Raw genomic sequence first — 22,121 nt, 5'->3', positions numbered from 1 at the left:
ATATATATTCCAGCTCCTCCCCCTTCTGCACCACCCTCCATCCCCTCATTGGCTGATGTTCCACTGCCCAGTTGTGACGGACAGGTGAGAGCAGGGCTGTATGTTATAGTCTTCAATGCCTTCTTCCTGATTATTATCATGACAACAACCTTGCAGGGTGACCAGCCCAATGTCACTCACAGAGGGACAAGCCCAGACAGCACTATCCTAGCCGACCACTTTAATCACATGCCAAGAGATGAGTCTTTCCTAGAATCTCGTTCTTCGCTTGGATGACAACCCAGCCTGTTTCCGCTCTGCTATCCATGTGTCATTGAGGCAGGCGTCTTCAGACACTGGGGGCAGCTTTATAAGCAAAACACTAGGAGCAATTAGCATCAGAATTAAACCTACCTGTGGCTAACAACAGGTGATTGCCCTGTCAAACAGCTGCTAAGTGTTGTTATGCACCACAATGGATTCTAAGCTGAGTGAATTGCGAGCATGCACCTGGGAGTGGCTGTGCACACAAATGGAGCCAGATTAATTGGGTCATATTTTTTTAAAAAAATGGATTATGATTCATGGATATCAATTCCTACCATGTTATTACTGCTGGAATTTCTGCTTCCTCCCCTTTCTGATTGTTAATGGGAGAAACAGCATAAAGGTTAACGTTCTGAGGACAATATTTTTGTTTTCAAAGCAAAGAAGAAGCAGGACAGAAAACGTTTTATGAAGACTCGGATGAATACAAAAACTGTACAAAACCCAGATGCTAAAGTTGAGAACTTAAAAGCAAAAAAATCATCAAATGTTTTCAAAGAGGAACTGTGGCTAACTTTTCTAAGCAAAAACTATACACATCTTTGAAGCTACATAGGAAACAAGGGACAAAAGCAATTCTGTGTACAGTATAAGTAGGTAGGCATGTGTGTGTATTGTAAAATGCAGGCCAGAATCCTGCTGCTGATTGGTGCTTCAGCAAGGGAAATCACTGGCTGGATAGCTCAGTGGTTTAGGCATCTGTCCGTGAAGCCAGAGTTTGGGAGTTCAATCCTGCACTTTGAGTAGAGCCAGCTCGTGAGGCCTTCATGGTCCCAGGGAGCCCACAACAGTAGGGACTGGTTAACCATGTGTGATAATCCTCTATCTAGAAAACCTTGAAATGGCTGCAATAAAGCAGATTTGACTTGACAGCCCCTGATTATTATAAGGGAAATGACACAGATCTTGGCAGCAAATTGCTGTTGACTAATGTAGTGATTTTTAAAAATTCTTGCCACACACTTGTTCAGGCAAATGCGCAGAAAGACAACCATCCTCTCATTAATGAGTAGCAATTCACTCCCAAAATATACACTGTTTGTTTTTTGTGCAAATGGACATGAGCAATAGGGTGGTGGCCTCTGAATCATTTCTCACTCTTTTAAATCACTGGTTTATAAAACCCTAAATCTAGCACAATTTCCTAGGCTAAGCAACAGGATTTTGGCCAATGTGTTATCATTGTAGAAGACATGATACAAAAAAGAAGAAAAGAACCAAAGAGAAACAAGGTAAATAAACAAATTTAGGGACCAGTTCCATCACATCTTTAACATGGCTCATTTTTCATAGTAGTTTTATTAAGCTTACTTAACAGAATAATTGAATTAATGAGTTCAGAAGTATCATATTGTTTTTATGACCAACCTACGTATTTCAAGCCAGACAGAAAATGTGTGGGCCTTTTTAAAAAAAGTTTTAGTTTTTTCTTTTTATTTGAGTGCAGATATTTGTTTTTCTCCATTCTTCAGACATGTGAGGGGCAAACATTTACATGGATCCGTTATTAGCCAAATGTCCATACCATTCAAAATAAACATAGCAGACATTCCATACTATGCCAGACCTGGACCCTCTGTGTACTTTTGAGGTCCCCTTGGTTCATACCTGCATTTGGTGGTCTCTCATATTTTCTTCTTAGGTAGCATTTCCTCGATAATCTAAACTGGACTCCTAGCTGGTCTTATCTCCATTCGCTCAGCAAAAGACTCCTGTGGCCTTTAGGATTCCAGCCTTTCTATTCATAACCCTTCAGTACCTACTATAAGGGAGGCTCAAAGCAGGCTCAGGAAGACATAGTGATTGAAAGACCATGGTGGGATCAATTCCATCTCTTCTGCTTCTTAGAACTGCAGAACAGGAAGGAACCTATGGATCATTGGGTCAAGGAAGCACAGCAAGGAATAATCCACTGAGCTGATATTGCGCGAATCCAAATATTGCATGACACAAAGATCTTGTCCAGTGTCCTGTTTTCCTTGATGACCTGCCTTCTTCTGCTGTTGATCCTTTGCAACAAGAGTTGTGCAGAATGTAGAAAAGTTACTTTTTTTTTTAAGACAACAAGTCCCTGGATCTCTGTCCCCCAGCTGACATCGATAGTAGCAGTTGCATTTACCAATGTCTTTAAAGAACTTTTGAAAATCCTCAGTGCTACAAAACAATCTTAAGTACAAAAATGGTCAAATTTCCTGATGTTATATGCAGGGTAGGAAAGCCTGGGCATCCATTAACCTCTTGTAACTGAGCCATTATAAGCTCGGCATTTTGAACTGGAATCTGTACAGAGGAGCATGCCATTAGCTCATACAGTCGTGCACCCCCACGGTTTGTTTTATTTTTGCTAAATCAATTATTTCAGCGACGCAGAGCAAATAATGCCTTGTTTCTTCTGATAGTAATTTGAGTCAAATTAGGGTAGACCCCTATGGAGCATTCCGATTCATTTTCATGACTATTCCCTACTATATTCTGCCTAAACGGAGAAAAGCAATTAAAAGTTTCCTACTGATAAGAGCAAACATGAATGAGGTTTCTTCTTCCTCTTATTCTTGTTGAGTTTAGTACTACATGTCTCCAAAAAAAAAGGCTAATTCGCCCACACAAGAAGATAAAGCTAATGAGATAAAATAATCGAGGCTGGGGAGGGGGAGTTAGTTTTGTTTATGTTTTTTGGCGAACCAAACTCCACCCCCCCATTTTGTCTGCAACAACTTTCAGCAAGCTCAATGTGCCTCTGCATGAGCAGCCTTTTATTTTGCTGTCTGAAGCTGTGAAAAAACAGAGAGAGTTGAAATTGTTCTATCAAGCACGCTGCCTGTCTTGAAACACGCTCAGTATGGATCAAGGGTAAAGAACAAACTGAAATAAAGAGAGAGAGAGAGAGTTAAGATTGAAAACAAATCTTCTGAAACAACGTAGGCATCCTGAAATTAGAGCTGCCAGTCCACCCTGATCTTTAAACAGACTGGATTGAAGCTATATATGCTGTATTGTTCCTTGGACTACATATGCATCCGGCTGCCTTCACGATGGCTTAAATGCAGTTTCAATAAGTAAACTGAATGGAATTTGGATTATAAAAGCCTTTCGTTTCTGATGACATGACTCTTCTTAGATTCTTAAGTAGAGATGGGCACCAACCACAGTTCAGAGTTTTATGCTGGTTCGTACCCTTCCCTCATGTCCTTGGCTGGATTCACCATTTGGCACACACTCCTCTCCTCCTACGCTTTGGCTATTCAGCCAGTCTCCAGCAGAAGTACTGATCACCCACTCAGACAAGGAAGCAGGACAGGCAAATCTGTGCTCCTGATGGAGACTGGTCAAACAGCCGAAGAGGAGGAGGAGAGGAGCATGCACCAGCTGGTGAGTGACACCTGTGGTGCTGTATATATGGGAAAGAAATGTGTGACGCCTGTGGTGCCATGCATATGAACCAGCATGAACCTCCAAACTAAGGTTTGTGCCCATCTCTATTCTTAAGATTTTTTAAAAAAATCTTTTTTAACTCATAAAATCCATGAAAAATGCACATCATGTGCTGTGTGTAATAAGTTCTGTCCTTGTACATGAATGGACAGAAGCCAACTTTTTGCATTCCAATCCATCCTAAATGCGGGACTACAACAAAAAGCCAGGAAACAGACCCTCCCTGGTTGCTTGCTGCTGTCTCTGAAATACAGTGGTGCCTCGCTTAACGACAATAATCCGTTCCAGGAAAATCGCTGTTAAGTGAAAACATTGTAAAGCAAAATTAAAAACCCCAATGAAACACATTGAAAACTGTTCAATGTGTTCCAATGGGGTAAAAACTCACTGTCCAGCGAAGATCCTCCATACGGCATCCATTTTCGCTGCCTGTATAGTGAGGCATCCGTCCCTAAGCACAGCAGGGAGCCATTTTAAGCACCTGGCGGCCATTTTGAAAACCCAACGATCAGCTGTTTTTGATCGTTGTAAAGTGAAAATCGGTTCCCGAAGCAGGGAACCAATCATCACTAAGCAAAATTCCCCCATTTAGACCATCGTTTTGCTATCGCAATTGCAATCGCAAAAAGATCGTCGTAAAGCGGATTCATCATAATGCGGGGCAATCGTTAAGCGAGGCACCACTGTAGTTCAAAAAAGTATTTATAATGGCTTTCAAAGTGCTGAATCAATGGTTCCCAAGCTAGGGTCTACAGATGTTCTTGTACTCAAACTCCCAGAAGACTTCACCACTAGCAGTGCTGGCAAGGAACATTTCCCCCCTCAACCAGCTGGGTACTCATTTTGCTGACGTTGGAAGGAAGGAAGGTGGAGTCAGCCTTGAGACAACTACCTGAATCCAGGGGGTTCAAACTTAGATCATGAGCAGAGGCTTGACTGCCGCTGCAGTTTACCTACTACACCACATGGCTCTTATTTGATCTTTTTCTTTTCCTCTTGCCTTCAGCTCTTCGCAACAATAAGGGAGGGTTAGAAACAGTTTAATAAATACATCAACAAACACCTTACTCTACATTTCGTAAGAGATATATTTAAGGAAAGTGCAGAAGGAAACCATTCTCTAAATTTGGTTACAGAAGACTCTAGAGCTGGCTTCTGTGCAAACAGGATCTATTACGGTCTAGCTAATATAAAAAACACAAAGAGGAAGTCACCTTAAAGACAGAAGGAAGAGATCTTGAGACCCCCAGCCTACCACCAACCTAGAAAAGACAAGCAGAGAAAGTACATCTAGGCCATCTCTCTGCCACACACACATAATAATACATTATAATATTAAAATGCTCAACAATATATTTAGTAATTCATTATTATAGCAAGGGCCAGAATCCTGTTGGTATGCACATGAGGTTTGCATAACTTGTCACAACTTTTTATGATTATCTAACAAGATGTCAGGATGCAATCAAGCATGTGATCAGGCATGCAATTGAGACAGACCCCAGCCTTGTCAATTGCCAACAATTTGCCATGGCAAGTAATGCAGACCTTAGAGAAACACTGACAAGATTCTGGGTGGTGTTAAGTAATTACATTAAAGGGCAAGATTGTTTAATAATTGAATAGTAATATAATAAGGCTGTCTGGAACCCTATTGGTGTTGTGTACGTTTTTTGTAGCTTGCTGTGGCTAATTGTGGCAAACTGATGAGGTTCCAGGGATATCTCAGTTACGCAAACAGGCCGGTGACTAGACACATGAGCAAGATGTACTTGAGGACTTCAGCAATTAGCCACAATTAGCCATGACAGTTACTTATAAGGCACTTCTGTGAATGCCAATAGGATTCCGACCATTAAATAATACTCATAATATTAAAGCACTGTTCACCAAAAAGCCCATCCAGAAAGAAAGATGTCAGCAGCACCTACCTCATAGGAATGAGTGGCTGCCAAAAGTCTGCCTGAATAACAGGATCTTTCTCTCCCGGAGAAAAGACAATGGGAAATGAGCCAGCCTTGCCTCTCTTGGAAGGAAGTTCTAGTTTTTGAAAGGATTATGATTTAAACATAGCCACTGAGGCTATGAACTACGTGAACTGTATGCATGTACTACCAGGCAGTATATCTACAAGAGAATTGCCAAGGCAAGTGACAGTGTTCTAATAGTACTCATGGCTGTTTTTCAACGCTACTATTTTGTAACAACAGGCGTCTGAGGTAGGTGGACGAATGTTTAAAAACAAAAATGGTGCATGGTGTGGAGAAGGCAGAAATGATTTGGGAAGCAGGTTTCCCTCGCTGAAGGGTGTAATTAAATGCACAGGGTCTAATTATGCACCAGAAGATTTTGAGATTCTGAAACAAAATGCCTATCTGCTGTCATTTAACTTCCATGTAATTAGTTTTTAAAGGGTTTTTGTGTATTTATTTCTGGGCAACTAGTCACTGTGATTTCAGTTAACTGACGGATGGGACTTAATTTTTTTTAAAATCTGTGCACCTTCACATCTGGTGCCAGAAACAGTATCAGGAAAGACTAGAAAATGCAAAGTGAAATAAAATCTTCTTGAAGGGATCAGCTAGGGAAGAGGACAACACTCAAGGCTAAAATACTTTCCCAAAATATCTGTGAAGATTCTCAGTCATCCGGGTGAGATTATCTAGAAGCTGAGTCATGGCAACTGGACTTCTTTCTTATTAGGTTGAAAAGTTTCGCTACTCATTCAAGGACCTTCTTCAGCCTGAGGAGAGTTGGTAGGAGACCCCTGATATATCCTATTCAGATCAGGGGGGAGTGAAACCAACATGGAGGCTATATCAGGGATCTCCTACCAACTCTCCTCAGGCCGAAGAAGCTCCTTGGATGAGTAGCGGAACATTTCAACCTAAGAAATAAGAATTCCAGTTGCCATGACTCAACTTCCAGATACTTTTCCAAAATGTGAATGTGTTGCACATGGAACCGAAACAGGGCCAGTTCTAGAAGCATTGTGAGTGTTTTTAGGGTATATATTTCTGATCCTTAAGACTGGTCATAGCCACAGTGCTACTGCTCGTCTTTCACTTCTGAGCAAGCACCACAGAAGACTATTTCTGACGCAATTGAGGTTTCCTGCTGCCTGCAGATTTTGGGGGAATCAATCAGAGTGCACAATGAAGGGTGTGTGCAAAGGGTGGGGTCATCATGTATTCTCTCATGAAAGTCACACAACACTTTGGTCACTTTATCAATGAGCAATTTTTCAGAGGCTGGGAGGGTTGTCACATTTCCCCCTTGTGACCCTTAGGAGGTCACAGCTATCCTGCAACTCTCCCCTGACACCCCCTAAAAGCACTGAATGTTTTAAAATCAGATGGCCCATAACATTTGGTAGGTTGGGACTGCAGATCTTCACTTATTTTATTACTGTTTTGCTCGCTGAATAACTCCAGAATATGCTGAACAGACACCCAGCTTTTCCCAATGCACTGGAAGTATCTTTAGCAATATTAGCAAGATATATTGAATGCATTGTGATGTTTTAACAAGATGAGGCCAGCTGTGATGGATCAAGATCATGATGGCCTATTTAATCCAGCGTTCTCTTCTCGTGTGCTGAAGCCTATGATCAATCCAATCAAAGGACATTGAGTATGTTAAGAACCCCCTTGTTCACATGTTCCCTGCAACAGGTTTTGAGAAGTTCTGAAACTTATCTGCCTCATAATTTCAAATCATTGGATTTTAAAAATACTGTTGGATACTGTTTTCATTAACAGTATTCAAAAGGACCAGCGTGATGAAGTGATTTGAGTGCTGGAATTGTACTAAGGAAGCTTGGTTTAAGTCCTCAATGAGCCAGACAATTCATGGGCCCAAATCCTCTTGCTTATTTTAATGAGAATAACACAAACAGTGTTAATGTTTGCATTCAAATTCACCTTACATTAAGAAATCAGGTGTTCATTATCCATTACATACTGAATTGTGGTGACTTCTTAACTTGTAGCACTTTGCCTCCAAAATGTACACTATTTGCATAACTAGGCAATAGGATTTTCGCCACTGGATAACTTGGGCCTAATCACTCTCTCTCAGGCTGACCATCCTCACAGGTTCACTGTGAGACTAAAGGGAAGAGGAACGAAGCCATGTATGCCACCTGGATACAATGCAGGAAGGGCGGGATACGAAGAGAACCTGTATGTATGTCTGTCTTCTCTACCATCCCTTTGTTAAATTTCTGTCTGAAATGCCAAAGCAAGTCTTGAACGAAGAGGCGTCCAATTTCAATTTCTGCCTTTCGCAAGTTGTAATAGAATCACAATATCCGTTAGATGTGTCTAAATGTAATGAAATGATTGCCAGCACTGCTGAGTGACACCCGTCGAGGGGTTAATGAAAGAAGGACACTTAGGCCTCCGTTTTTAATTTTCACTTTCCTTCTGTGGTGGTGACTACCTAAAGAGAAATAGCGTTCATTCCATAAAATACAAATACATTTCATTTGCACTGGCTTCATAAAGCTCATTTTTTTTCAGCTTTCTAGACTTCAGATCCAGATTCAGGAAGCATTATTAGTGTGGATATGGGACACATATTTAAAATCTCTGCATCTGTTTCATCGAATATTGGTCAAAGTCTACAAACTTTCAGAAATCTTTGTTTGTAATACCTTGCTTGCAATATGTTGCCTACGGCCATTGCATAGCATGCTATATTTCACATGTGTGCCTCTGTACATATGCACAGCACTCACCTAACTCATTCGTATCAGTATAGAGATTATGACCAATTAGTGTTGGGTTAGCACAAAACTAAGAAAACCCAAACTGAAATAACCACCAATTCTGCATTATTTTAGATATTTCCCTGAAAGTGTGTCCCACTGCATTTTAAAGAGACTTAGAATCTGACTGCAAGGCCATTTAGTCCACTGTTTCATCCACTGCAGGGATAGGCTGGTTCACTCCTAAAGATGGTGATCATCAAACTAGCCCAACCCCAACATGGTCCAACCCATACCCTTCTTGCCCCTGTTAGCACTTTGACTTTTGTTAGTGCTGGTACTGTAGGACTGCCCTATTTTGGTTCATTTCCAGTGTGTCCAATCTCTGGAAATGAACTAAAAGCGAGGCTTCCTGTCAATTGCCAATATTGTGAAGTACCTCAAGAAGAGAGCCACTTCAGGATATTGACAAATCAAACACTTCTTCGGCTCCATGGAGGGGCTGGGGAACTGAAAAAAATGTTTAGTGTATTAGGGCAGCACATCTGCACTGTTCTCTTTTTTAAAAAATAGCCAAATTAAAAATATCCTCCTGGAAGCAGGAGGAGACAGGAAGGGCAACAAGAAAGATTTTTGTTTGCTTTTCTCTTTCAATTAGGAGGAAGTTGAGAAAAGCAAACAAAATTCCCCCCATTGCCTCACTTCTAGAAGTAGTTTTCTATTTGGCTTTTATTTTCTGCAAAGTGATGCAGCACATACAGGCTGCCCTAATACACTATGATTTTTCCCCATTTGCTCAGCTCCTCCATGGAGCCAAGGAAGTGCTTAATTTTCCAATATCCTGAAGTGGCTCTCATCTCAAGCCATGTCACTATACTGGCAAATTGACTGTGGGCCAAATAGGGTCACTTGAGGTCCAGATGTTTCATTTGGATGCAAAGATTACACCAAATGGCATACTGGACCTCCTAGTGACTCCACTTAGCCAAGACCAAAAATGGTTTGCAGACAAGCCCTGATCCGAATATACCTCCATAACATTATGCTATTAGGCAAAAAGTTTACGGGGCAGGGTATAAGCCATTACTCTACCTTCCAATTTATCCTACCTCACAGGGCTGTTTTGAAGATGCAATAATTCTGGGAAAACCGTACAGACAAGCCTGAGCACTTTGGAGCTATGGTGGGATAACAATCAAGAAATACACATTTACACAAAAGGTAATCTAGCCAGTAGCCATATGAGTCTGTTGTAGCACAAAAGAAATGAGGAATTGTGTAACGCCTTTAAGACTAACTAGTTTTTTTTATTTTCCATAAGCTTTCATGAGTCCAAGCATATGTCATGGAAAGGCTTATAAAAAATAAGTTAGACTAAAAGGTGCTACAAGATTTTTAGTTTCTCTTGCATATTTATACAGTTCTGCCTAATGACTGCTGGTGTAAGTTGCAACACCAGATGCAAATGCCTCCTAGACCTTGCTAGTCTGTAGGAGTATTATTATTGTTAAGCCACTCTAACTATACAGGCTAAACTCAAAAAATATGGGATGTGAAACGTGCTTTAGTAAATGGCTGTCCGTTCTGTTAGTGATCCCTTGCCCGTCTCATGAAAGCTACTCCTTCCAGGTTTGCCTAGGAAAAGAAAATTACAGTGTGGCCTCTGAACTACTGTAGTTTCATAGCATCTCCATTCATGACTGTATAGGAACCTGCCTCCTTCCATTAAAAACAATGGAAGGCCATGCAAGATGGAAGTAATATTGCTTTGGAAAACAGTGTTTCTGCCACGTGCCAGGATACAAAGGAGGTCTGTTGTGACAAGAACAACTCAGTAAACTCAGAGATGGCAACTCCATGAATGTGAGATTTCCAAAATGTCCTGTCCTCAACAGTCCTGCTCAACTCTTGCAAACACAAGCCTGTGGCTTCCTTGATGGAGTCAACCCATCCTATATTTGGTCTTCCTCTTTTCCTGCTGCCTTCCACCTTTCCCAACATTATGGTCTTTTCCAGAGAATCCTGCCTTCTCCTGATGTGCCCAAAGTAGGACAGCCTCCAAGATAGTTTAGGTTTGGTTTGACCTAGGACCCACTTCTTTGTCTTTCTGCCAGTCGAAGGTGTCCACAAAGCTCTCCTCCAGCACCACACTTCTCCATGTGGACATTTAAACAAGAAAAGAACCTGTGCAGATGATGTCAAGCCTCTCTTTGGGAATCACACTAAAGCAGATTTTGATGGTTCTTCCTCTATGTAAACATTCTAACAGATTCCAACACATTTTCCCCTAAAGCAGCTGAAAACTTATTAGCTGTCAAAGTGTTTAACAGTTGTACTTAAAGCATTTCACAGACAGCAATTACTGATAAGTGCTCTTGGAATAAAATACTCCAGAAGAACTGATCTGAATCTAGGAATGCCTGACATACAGAGTTCTGTGAGAGGGCTTTTTTTTTCTCCTTAAAGAAAATCAAATATCTTATCCATGTTTGTATATATAGATGATTTTTAAGCAGTCTGTACTTTAAAAAATAATAATTAAATTTCTCCATTCCTTCAATCATTTGTATTTAAAAGCTCGTTTATTATTAGGCTGTGCCAAACTAGTGGGGGCCTGACAACTCTAATTGTGAGCTTGGAGTCAAAATAAATGTGACACAGAAGATCAGTGATTAAGATCTCCTGTGGCTTTTGTTTTACTAATGAGAAACCCCACAGGGCTCCTAGGAAGACTGGGAAATTGGTACCCTAGAAGAATGTGTTTTTAACCCCTTCCTGCCATTCTTTCCCCCAGTATCAGTGGTCATCCCACCTCCTGTTAGTTTAGTGGGGAACTGACACACAGACATACACAAACACACTGTATATAGAGTGACTATCCTTTTCTTTCCTTTTTAAACCCTACTGTACACAGCCAATAAGGGTGATTTGCCTCCAATAAAGATAAGCACTAGATCTATTTGGGTGACAGGCCTCAGGATAGCTCCCATAAAACTTGGATTAAAACCCACAGCAGCTTCATGACCCCATTAACCTGACAGCCACCATCTTCCAGCAGGCAAATCATAGCTTTCCAGAAGACTCATTCTCCAAATCTATAAAGCTAACCATTGAGGGTGGGCAAACCTATTTCCATATAAAAATGAGTGGGGTACAATAAAAATAAGAAAATTGCTCATGAGTGCTTCTTAAATTAGGTCTGCTGCAGCCATGCCTCCTGCAGCTCTGGAAGGCTATAGTACAGCTTACCTTAACAAGCTGCAAACAAGGTTCATTACCAATTTCCTCCTCTTTTTCTGCTTATTCCTGTGTGGTTAGCAAAATCAAAAATTCACCCAGGGAAACGTGACTTCCCAGGTGTCATTTCAGAGTGGATCCATTCACTTCCACCATATATAGTTTCACCCTAACTTTGCTGCTTCAAAAACACCAAAGAATCCTGTAGTGACTTGAAAACTAACATGACTGTATCCAAAAGAAATGGGCTATAGTCTAAAAGAGTCTGCCAAATAAAACTGATCAATGGTTAGAACTCTGTGTTCTGGTGTAGCATGTGGGATAGTTGAGTATTTGTAGCTGTGGGATCAGCTTTTTGTCCTTTTCAGGAGATTGGGTGATTATGGTAATCAGTGTGTTTTTGTCATGTGTGTAATGCTGTGATAAAGGGGGAGATTAACTGTCACTGTGATTGATGGGTGTCATTAGCTGGTCTTTTGTGTGCAGTGATCACTGGTTCTTGAGGCAGGGTAGAGTTCGTTGACCTTTTTGCAGGCTGTATTTTTCAGTGCTGGGAGCCAGTCTTTGTAGAGTTTTAGACTTTCTTCTTTTTTGTTGAAACTCTACTGGTGTTTGTGGATTTCAATGGCTTCCCTGTGCATTCTAACATACAAATGTGTAACTTCTCTCTGAGACCAATGAAAACCTCACCATCTTGCAGACAAGAAGAGATTTTAAAAAGTGCTTTCTGCTTTGATGTTATATGGAAAAGACTGTGGGGGATTTACATCCTGAGATCCTACTTGTGATTCTATTACCTCCTGTCTGGTTTTGGCTTCATATATCTTTTTTGGAAGTTTTCTTTTCAAAGACGAAAGCCTTGCTGCAAGATGAACTATGGCAGCATGATAGACGGTGCTCTACAGTAAATGCATTATTCTTTTATCTTACTTGCGATGGATTCATTCAGATTAACTGATGCACATATCTTCTGAACAACAAAAATTCTAGTACAGCTAGTTCATCCACACTGATTCAATGGTAACAACATACCCTGGGATTACTGAGGACATAGAGCATTTGAAGGGACTTAGTGACTCGTTAGATGGAGACAAGCAATCCCCAGATGTCTGAGGCAGGCCCACAACCATCTTTGCTGTTGGGTGGCTGCACCAAAATATTTTTAAATTAAGATTTGGGGTTTTGGAGTTTTACTGTGGGCTATTCAAGGAATAGCAACCATTTTCCCTCACCACCTCAAGAACACAAAACATTCTTTTTGAGCCAAAAAGAAAGCTAATTTGGGGGAGGGTCCCAGTGGTGCTGAGGGGCAAGAAAAGGACAAGGGAGCCCACCTGGTGCCTTGAGGCAGTGCATTCCAAAACCTGGAAGCAACCACCGAGAAGGCCTTCTGTCATGTCCTCATCAAACGCGCTTGGGAAGATGGTGGAACGAAGAGAAGGGTCTCCCCAGATAATCTTAAAAGCTGAGAAGGGTTATACAATTCATCAGATAACTTGGACCCAAGTCGTATAGAGCTTTATAGGTAATAGCCACCCCTTTGGATTGAGCCTGGAAACAGACTGGCAGCCATTGAAGCTGCTGTAATGAGTTACACGCTCTTTGGGGCATCTCCAGGTCCAGCTGGGAAAGATGTCAAGCTGAAATCCTGAGCAGCCGGTGTCATGCAGCTCACTAGAGAAGTATCACCCTCTAAATGTTGTGGGACTGTAAATTACATTAGCTATTGCCAGCAAAGCCCATGGTGAGGGATGATGGGAGTTGTAGTCAAGTAATGTTTGAAAGGCCACCTTTTCCCAGTCCTGATGTGGGAAATTTTAGCCAATGGGCCAATGTTCTGGCTCAGTGTATGGCCATGGCATTCTCTCATGACCTGTATCAGTGATTCCGAACCTTGGGTCCCCACATGTTCTTGGACTACAGCTCCCAAAACTCCTGGCCAGCCCAACTAGTTGCAAAGTCTTCTGGAAGTTTTAGTCAAATAACATCTGGGTACCCAAGGTTGGGAACCAGTATCTTACATGATAGGGCAGGCCCAGGTTTAAATAAGCTGCTCTCCTGTACTTTGAGTGGGTCTAATGCCATGTATTTATGGGCAGATATGGGCAGCCATCAGCCGTGGGTCTTTATCATTCCCCAAACAGAGTAGGAAAGCTATTGCTCTCACCAGGTATTTCACTTGTTTGCATATTGCCATCATACCTTCCCTCTTCCCCTGCCCCCACAAGATGAGATTACAGAGATGAGCAGTTTACATAATGTACTTGATTAAAGATTCAGTCCTTTTTGCAACGAATCACCACTGAGATAAAATATTCAGTGGCACGATTTCCAGACGATATAATTTCCACAATGTGACTTATGCCTCATCAAGCACAAAAAAACCCCTGAATAATAACCAAATATCGCCTCCAGATTTTTAATAGAACAATGTTCCCATTTGAAGTTTCCATTGCAGAAAGTGTAGGTTGTTGGGTTTTTTTTTAAAAGAAAAGAATACATTTCCTCACAATAAAGTAATAGCATGTTCTATTTCCTTATGTCATTGCAAATGGCCAGCAATTTCTGTTACATCTAGAGAGCTTGGATTTAATTCAGAAAGAAGCAGAGCTAGTGGAATTCTCGGACATGTTCTCGGGAATGATGAATGCCACTTAAGTGCAGGAAAAAAAATCCTGGAGGAGCATAATGTTAAAGCTTTGCAAATCAAGAAAGTGGCAGAATCAAGCACTCCATGCGCTTTGCAGGGCTGCTGCTGAGATGCAAAATTAGGGATTTTGTCAGCAGAATCTTCCAGATTTGTAATTCTCAAATGTATAACAAGTCTCAACTTCAATCTAATGAAATTTAATACTTTCCCAATTCAAACTGAAACTGATTACAAGTTCAATTACATTTCCTGTGCTTGTGAAGCCTGCATGAATAAGCATCCAGGCGCTGCCATTTTTGTGCCTACGTAGACTCCACTGAACACTGTGAAGAACTGTGCTCAGAATGAAGACCTCTGAAGAGAGCTTCAGAGTTACTAGTTTGAGCAAAGCTGCGGTCAGACCTGTGAACAGAGCTTCACTACTAGTTATAACATACTTACTCACAAGCAGCTATTCTGAGGTAACAAATGAAGGAGCTAGTAGGCAACTTCCATTTTAGGTGCAATGAGTAACAGCTCAGTTACTTCAATGTAGTAAGTAAACCTAGTTACTTTCCAAAGTTATTTTTAAAGGGCATTTTAAGCCATTTTAGAGACATTTTGACAGACATTTCTTCAAGTTGCATAGTATTCTCCTGCCAGTCCTAAGTGTCTAGGGAATATCATAGTCTTACATGTTTTCACAAATAATTCCAAGGGGCAGTGTCAGAATTAGATAGCACAGGAAACTGGAAACTGGTTCCCAGTATCTTTCTGGACCGCTGGTAAGAACTACACAATATATTAATAAGAAATGCAACACACCACTTGCACAGTCTGAGCAACACTAATACTAGCAGCCACCTGGCTGCCAAGAAGTAACAACAGCAATCTCCAAACCCCCTCGCCCTCCATTTTAATGTACATGGAAAGATTCCAAAGGTATCAGTTCGTGAAGTGCCTTGTATTGCAGCCTTAGCTGGTGAGGAGGTCAAGATTCCTCCCAACCTGCCAACAAAAGAAATCTGGTTAGCACATATATATTTTTTTAGTGTTTCTCGTCCTCCTCTTCAACACTGAGGAATCCAAGGAAGCATTAATCTGTTGGTTGTTCTGGGTTTTTCAGGCTCTTTGGCCGTGTTCTGAAGGTTGTTCTTCCTAACGTTTTGCCAGTCTCTGTGGCTGGCATCTTCAGAGGACAGCAACCTCTGTGGCTGTATAAGAACTCACCTGCAACTATGAATACAGATGCTTTTTGCCATAAAAACAGCAGTCTTGCATCCACCAACACTTGGTGTCAGTGGGAGGGTGGGGTTTTTTGTTTTTGTTTTTTACAGCCTAATAAGTTTGCCCATTGCTACTAGCAATAGACAATCACTTGATAAGTTCTTCCCACCACTGGCATTTATGGCAAGTCTCTTCTTACTGTTTTGCCTAGAATGCTATTGTTTTGTTGATAACCCTCTCATTTCCCTGGGAAGTGAGCGTTAGGGAGGAGATCCCTCCGTTTCTGGAGAATCTTCCTCCTACCCCCACATCTGACTGTAACTGTTACAGATGGTAACTGTAAGTAAAAATACTTTTTTCTACTTTGAAAAGCTTTTAGAGTGATTTTTACTTCAGAAAGGGCTAGTTTTCTGTATGGGAGGGTGTGGTGATACTGGGCTGACTTCTACACATGTCTATGTTTTTCTGCCTTATATTCTGTTAACTAAAGGAATAGCTAAATTCCTCGAAAGCTTTTTTTTTTTAATCAAAACTCCCAACAATGTTTGTTTAACTGGAATTTCATGAAAGCAGGAGGGCTGATTATATAGGGTTGTAGGTCATGATGAAAACTTGTGAGGGACTCTGTGTTGGAGAAAGAGAAGTTTATACCAGTAGAAACTGAAGCAATGTTTAATACAGTACAATATCTTAAGCTACCCAAGCTGGTTATGTTGACTTTCTTTACCTAATCCAGCATCTTAAAAATAATATATAAATGAAATGCTCTCTGTTTTCCACCAGTTAAAGAGCTTGTTACAGTACTTCCAACAAGATGGAGACAGTTCCAGTTTACTGTGGTGGACTGACATAGTCTGAGATGGAGAAACAAGTATTTCTAAACTTGCCAGAAAGTATGGGAGCAACCTCAGGTGAAACCTAACACCTCCTTTATTATGTATCACAACACCATGGAGACGATGAAGACTTCAGATCCTCTTTAATTCACTCCTGATTATTTTTGTAACATTTTCATTGACAAAGTGATCTGTGACCTCACAGCTTTGCACACTTTTGGGTGGCTTTTTGGGTAGCCTAATAAAGACATCTCTTTAGTGTAGATTTGGGAATATGCTTTGTGCAAACATGGGAGCCGTTGCTCTTGTATGAGTAAATGTGGAACAGCCTCTCCTAATGTACATATCAATGATAAGCCTGAAGCCTAGACAGGCCAGCAGCCTAATCCCATGGCTTCTATCTGTACAAGAAAGTTGTTCATGAGTACAGATATTTAAATTCAACATGTCACAATGTACCTGTAAGAATTTCACATGCCATGTTTATGTCACAGCCCAGGGGTGGACAGAAGATAAATGGAGATCTACTGGTAGATGATTTACAGCAAATCAGCAAGAGTGTCTGACTCTCAAGTGTAGAACAATGGGAAAAAATCAAAATATTTAGGTTGCTGACAGAGAAATATGAGGCAGCAACCTGGATTTTTTTTTGTAAAAAGATTTCTGTGTTTGCAAAATTAAATGACAGATTCCTGGACTGAGAAAGAACTTGGAACCACTCCACTTGTTAATTTATAGTTTTCAAAGAAATAGCTGTGTCAATCTGTTTGACCACATAGAACCAGAATAGAACAAAAATAAAGCCAAAAGTATTGTGGCATCTTGAAGAACAGAGCCAGAATTCAGCTGAAGAAAAACTGTACAGTAGGAACCCTTTTCCTCCCCCAATACCTATAGGGGAACAGTTTCAGAATCCACAGTGGATACCTGAAACCACATATATCTGAATCCTATGTCTATAACAAACAAGGAAATATAACGAAGGCCACAAGGGGGCACTCTTACTTGCATTTCTGAACTTCCTGTTAAATGGAAATCTTTAATGAATGTAACAGGTTAGGGCCTTATTTATTTATTTATTTATTTATTTATTTATTTATTTATTTATTTATTTATTTACAGTGGTGCCTCGCAAGACTATTTTAATTCTCTCCGCGAAAATCATCGACTTGTGAAAAAATCATCTTACAAGGTTCCCTATGGAATGAAATTTATTGGAATGAAATTTATTTGTCTTGCGAAACATCGGTCTTGAGGAAAAAAAAGTCTTGCGAAGCATGGTCATAGAAAAAACCATTTTGAGAAGCACCATAGGGATCACAAAAACCAATCATCTTGTGGGTTTTTCGCCCCGCGAGGCAATTGTCTCGCAAGGCACCACTGTATTTATTTATCTATTTATCTATTTATCTATTTATCTGTCTGTCTGTCTGTCTATCTATCTATCAATCTATTTATTTATTTAATGTTTATACCACACCATCTAGCAGCATTCCACTACCCAACAAAAGGATAAACGTAACAGAAACAACCATTTCCCCACCTACATCACAGTAGTATGAAAAAGTGACTCACAGAGAGCACAAGATGGCAGACTCAGACAAACAAAAATGTAAAAAAATAAGTAAATCACAAAAGTAACCGTTACAAAGAAAGGGTGTCCTGAAATGCTTCCCTGAACAGCACATCTTCCTTGTATGATTTCTGAATGTGGGTAGGGGCCTGGTGCACCTCCACAGGCACAGCATTTCACGAAGAGGCAGCCACCACTGAGAAGGCCCTGCTCCTGGTCAAAAACATCCTGGCCTCCTTCAGAGTGACCACCTGCAGCACCAAAGCCTGGGAAGCAAGCTAGAAACTCAGAATGCTGATTATTTAGGAATAGAATGAAATAAAGGCTGAACACAAAAAGCAACACTGTCACAAGAGGCACACACTGTAGGAAGACTCTACAATAACATTGTAGAGCTGGAAGAAACTCCACAGCTCACTGAGTCTAACCTCCTGTCCAAGCAAGAGATGAGTAGCCAAAGCATCCCCAGCAGATGGTTGAAAAACTTTCAATGAAGGAGGTGGGTAGCTGTCCAGATCTTCTTTCTTTCCCCCTTTCATCATGGCATTTGCTTGTCTCCAGTCCAGGATTGTACTTGTTCTCCAAAACTCCAGAAGTTATAGACAGAGGCTTGATGATGACATCTATAAATTCCTTTACTACTCTTGAATGCAGTTTATTTGGCCCTGGATACTTGAGTTCATTGAATACAAGCAGCAGTGTGGTATAATAGTTAGAGTGTTTCCTTAGGACTCAGGGAACGGGGGTTTAAATCCTTCACTTAGCCTGATCAAGTATTGATGTACGGATAAAATGAAAGCTAGGAAAGCCAGCCTTGACTTTACTGCTGGGAATATGGGGTATAAAGGCAACTATATAGAGTAAAATAGCAACTAATAGAGAATAGTACAGTAATATATAGCTAGGTGCTCCTTTAGCTATTTTGGACAGCAGTACCCCTTGCCTAACTTTTAATCCCAGCTCTGATGGAGGCTTGCCATGCTTTGTTACCCTACTTGTTCCACCGAGCCCAACAGAAATTCTTTGAGTTTCAAATGAAGGCAGAAATGGGGAAAGTAGAGGAGGGCAGAGTGCTGGCCATTGTTTGCTTAGAGAGAAGGGTGATAAATTCCGAAACACTGGCTTAAGAGGGAACTGAAATCACATCCTTTACCCACAAGCATCTTTCAGACAGCAAACTACAGCTCCTTCCATCTGAGAAGCTACACCCAGCTCCCAACAGCGGCCCTGAAATTTTGGGGACTTTAATGGGAACATATAATTTTGGAGCTACCCATGAGAACTTGGTGCACAGCCTGAGGAAGAGGAAATATCAAAAACTCACTTTTTTTTTTTTTTTGCTTTATTTTCTTACTAGTCCAATAAAGGTATCCCCTGTTCCTGCATTTGTATTGTTTTGGAGACTATGCAGCCTTCTTTTGCGTTATGTCAATACATGAAGATGTTGTCTATTGAGTCAGAACCCTGGTTCATCTGTTCTACTGTTGTCAACTGTAAATTGAAGTGGTTTTTCAAGGTTTCAGGTAGAATTCTTTCTTAGCCCTCTCTGGCACTGTACCAAGTGTTCTCTATTGCACCCCCATCCACATGCTCACCAGGCCCAAACTGGCTTAGCTTCTGAAATCAGAGAAGATCAGATGTTTTATCACAAAGGACAAGGAAGAGAGTAGTAGCTTATGAAGCTAGACTAGAAGTTACAAGATATTCAATGTGAAATGAAAGAGCAGCCGGAAGAAGACTAACACTTCGTTCTTCTCCATCCAGGTGTGACTGTCAGTTACAGCAAGATGAATTGCCCATGAGTCTGTTTTGTATGTACAGCCCAAGAATATTAACCAGTAGAAAACAAAATAGAAAGTTTGTGGTTCTTATATTTTACAGTCAGAAGGAATTAACAAAACAAGCAGTGATATGCCAGTGCTAAGTAAAATGAGCACTGCAGCTAAAATTAGTTGTGGGTTTAGAGTATCTTCCTTGCCGGAGGACAAGAGAAAGATAATAAGGGGGAGCAGAGAGAGAAGTCATCACTGCAAAGCCAGGCTACTAAATAAATAATCTCATTAATCTTCTCACCACTGTATCACCTACTTTTTCTGCTTCATTTCCTTTATGGATTCCTGACTGATTTTGCCCACCCCAGCACCAAAGAAAGTTTCGTTTATGATGCCAAAATGATTCACTAACAAACAGCTGGAACTAAGCTATTGAATCTTTAGCTGTTGATGCGTAATAGCAAGACTTACAAAACCTTTCCATTATGAAAGACAATTTTAATTGAAGTTCCTTATCTTCTTAGCTCTCCAATATTATAACTTATGACTTCAAATGATGCTGGCTGAAATCCTGTTGTTTAGGGTTGTAAGGTACAACTAGAATAGATTCATTGAATCAGAGGAGATAAGTCAACTCCTCCATAGAATCAAAGAATAAGTGAGTTGGAAGGGGCCTATGAAGCCATCAAGTCCAACCCCCTACTCAATGGAGGAATCTAAATCAAAGCAGATCAGAGAGATGGTTGTTCAATTTTATCTTGAATGCCTCCAGCACTGGAGTGCTCACCACCTCCCAAGTTAATTGGGTCCATTGTCATACTGCTCTAACTGTTAAGATGTTTTTCCCAATATTCAACCTAAATCAGGCTTCCTATAGTTTGAGCCCATTATTACATGTCCTGCACTCTGGGATGACTGAGAACAGATCCTGCCCCTCCTCTGTATGACTATCTTTCAAATATTTGTAAAGTGCTATCATATCTACCCTCCTCCTTCTTTTCTCAAGGCTAAACATACCCAGTTCTTTTAGTCTTTTCTCAAATACAGTGGTGCCTCGCATAACAAGCGCACTGTTTAATGACGAATCCGCATAGCGATCTATTTTTTGCGATCGCTAATGCGATCGTATTGCGATGTTTTGAATGGGAAAACATCATATTCCCATTCAAAACATCGCTTACCGATCTTCGCATCACAATGTTTTTAGAACAGCTGATCGGCGGTTCCAAAATGGCCGCTGGGTGCCCAAAATGGCTGCCGCAAGCATTTTCACGTGCTGCCCTTGCTTACCGAGGCGGTGAAAATGGCGGCGCTATGGAGGATCTTCGCTGAACTGTGAGTTTTCACCCAGAAGCCTTCACCACCACCTCTACTGGCCAAGATTTCTGAGAGTTGAAGTCCAAGAACATCTGGAGGCCCAAGGTTGGGGACCACTGCTGTAGACCATCTTGACTGCTGCCATGGGTGTCACCACAGTCAGGCTGCCTTTCGCAATGTAAAATTTGGCATCCTTTTTCCCGCTGACAGTGTGGGCATGATATTGTGCACCAGGATTGGGCCACTTCCTGGCATTTTGAATTGTGGATACAGAAGCCCAACATTCCACATTCACAAAATAATTTGTTTTTTAAAAGAATAATTGAATTGTTTATAGTTTGTTTGTGCTAACAAGATAAAATATGCAGTTATGTACAACTTTGAAATGACTTCTGACGGGTTTCTATCTCTCTCAAACTGCCTCAGCCGCCTGAGAGATAGGCTCTACAAAGTCAGTTATTCCCCACACATTCCCTTTTAAGGAAGAGGTTTCCTTGGCAACGGAAGCCCCTTGAAAATTACCAGCGTATTTTCCTTAGATTTCCCTCAGCTGAACTTCCTTTGCTATACACAGCAGCATGGAATGTTAGATCCCCATATCCCTCCCATCAACGAATGGATTTACATATGTGTGAACCTTTTCCTCTCAAATGCTGGCAATATAAAATGTCATAATTCTCAAGGGGGTCCTGCTTAAACCTTTCCTTCTTCCTTCTTTTACTTTTTTTTTACTGCGCCCAAACACAAGTTTTTTGGATTTTCTTTTAATTGGGGAGGAGGGAGTGCTGACTGGATAGCTCAGTAGTTTAGGCATCTGGCTGCGGAGCCAGATGCTGAGAGTTCAATTCCCCGCTGTGACTTCAAGGAGAAGAGCCAGTCTGTGTAGCCTTGGGCAAGCTGCACCATCCCGGGGTACCGCCGCAAGAAGGAGTTGGCAAACCACTTATGAGTAAAACCCTGAAAAGGATTGCCATAAGTCAGAACTGACGTGATAGCAGATAATTATTATAACTGAGGGAAGGGGTGCTCTTTACTTTCCTTGACTATTTTTTATTCTGAATTTCATCCAAAATTCTTGCAA

This window comes from Pogona vitticeps, chromosome 3 (assembly GCF_051106095.1).
Source record: "Pogona vitticeps strain Pit_001003342236 chromosome 3, PviZW2.1, whole genome shotgun sequence".
Taxonomy (NCBI): domain Eukaryota; kingdom Metazoa; phylum Chordata; class Lepidosauria; order Squamata; family Agamidae; genus Pogona; species Pogona vitticeps.
Note: the sequence above shows the minus strand (reverse complement) of the source record.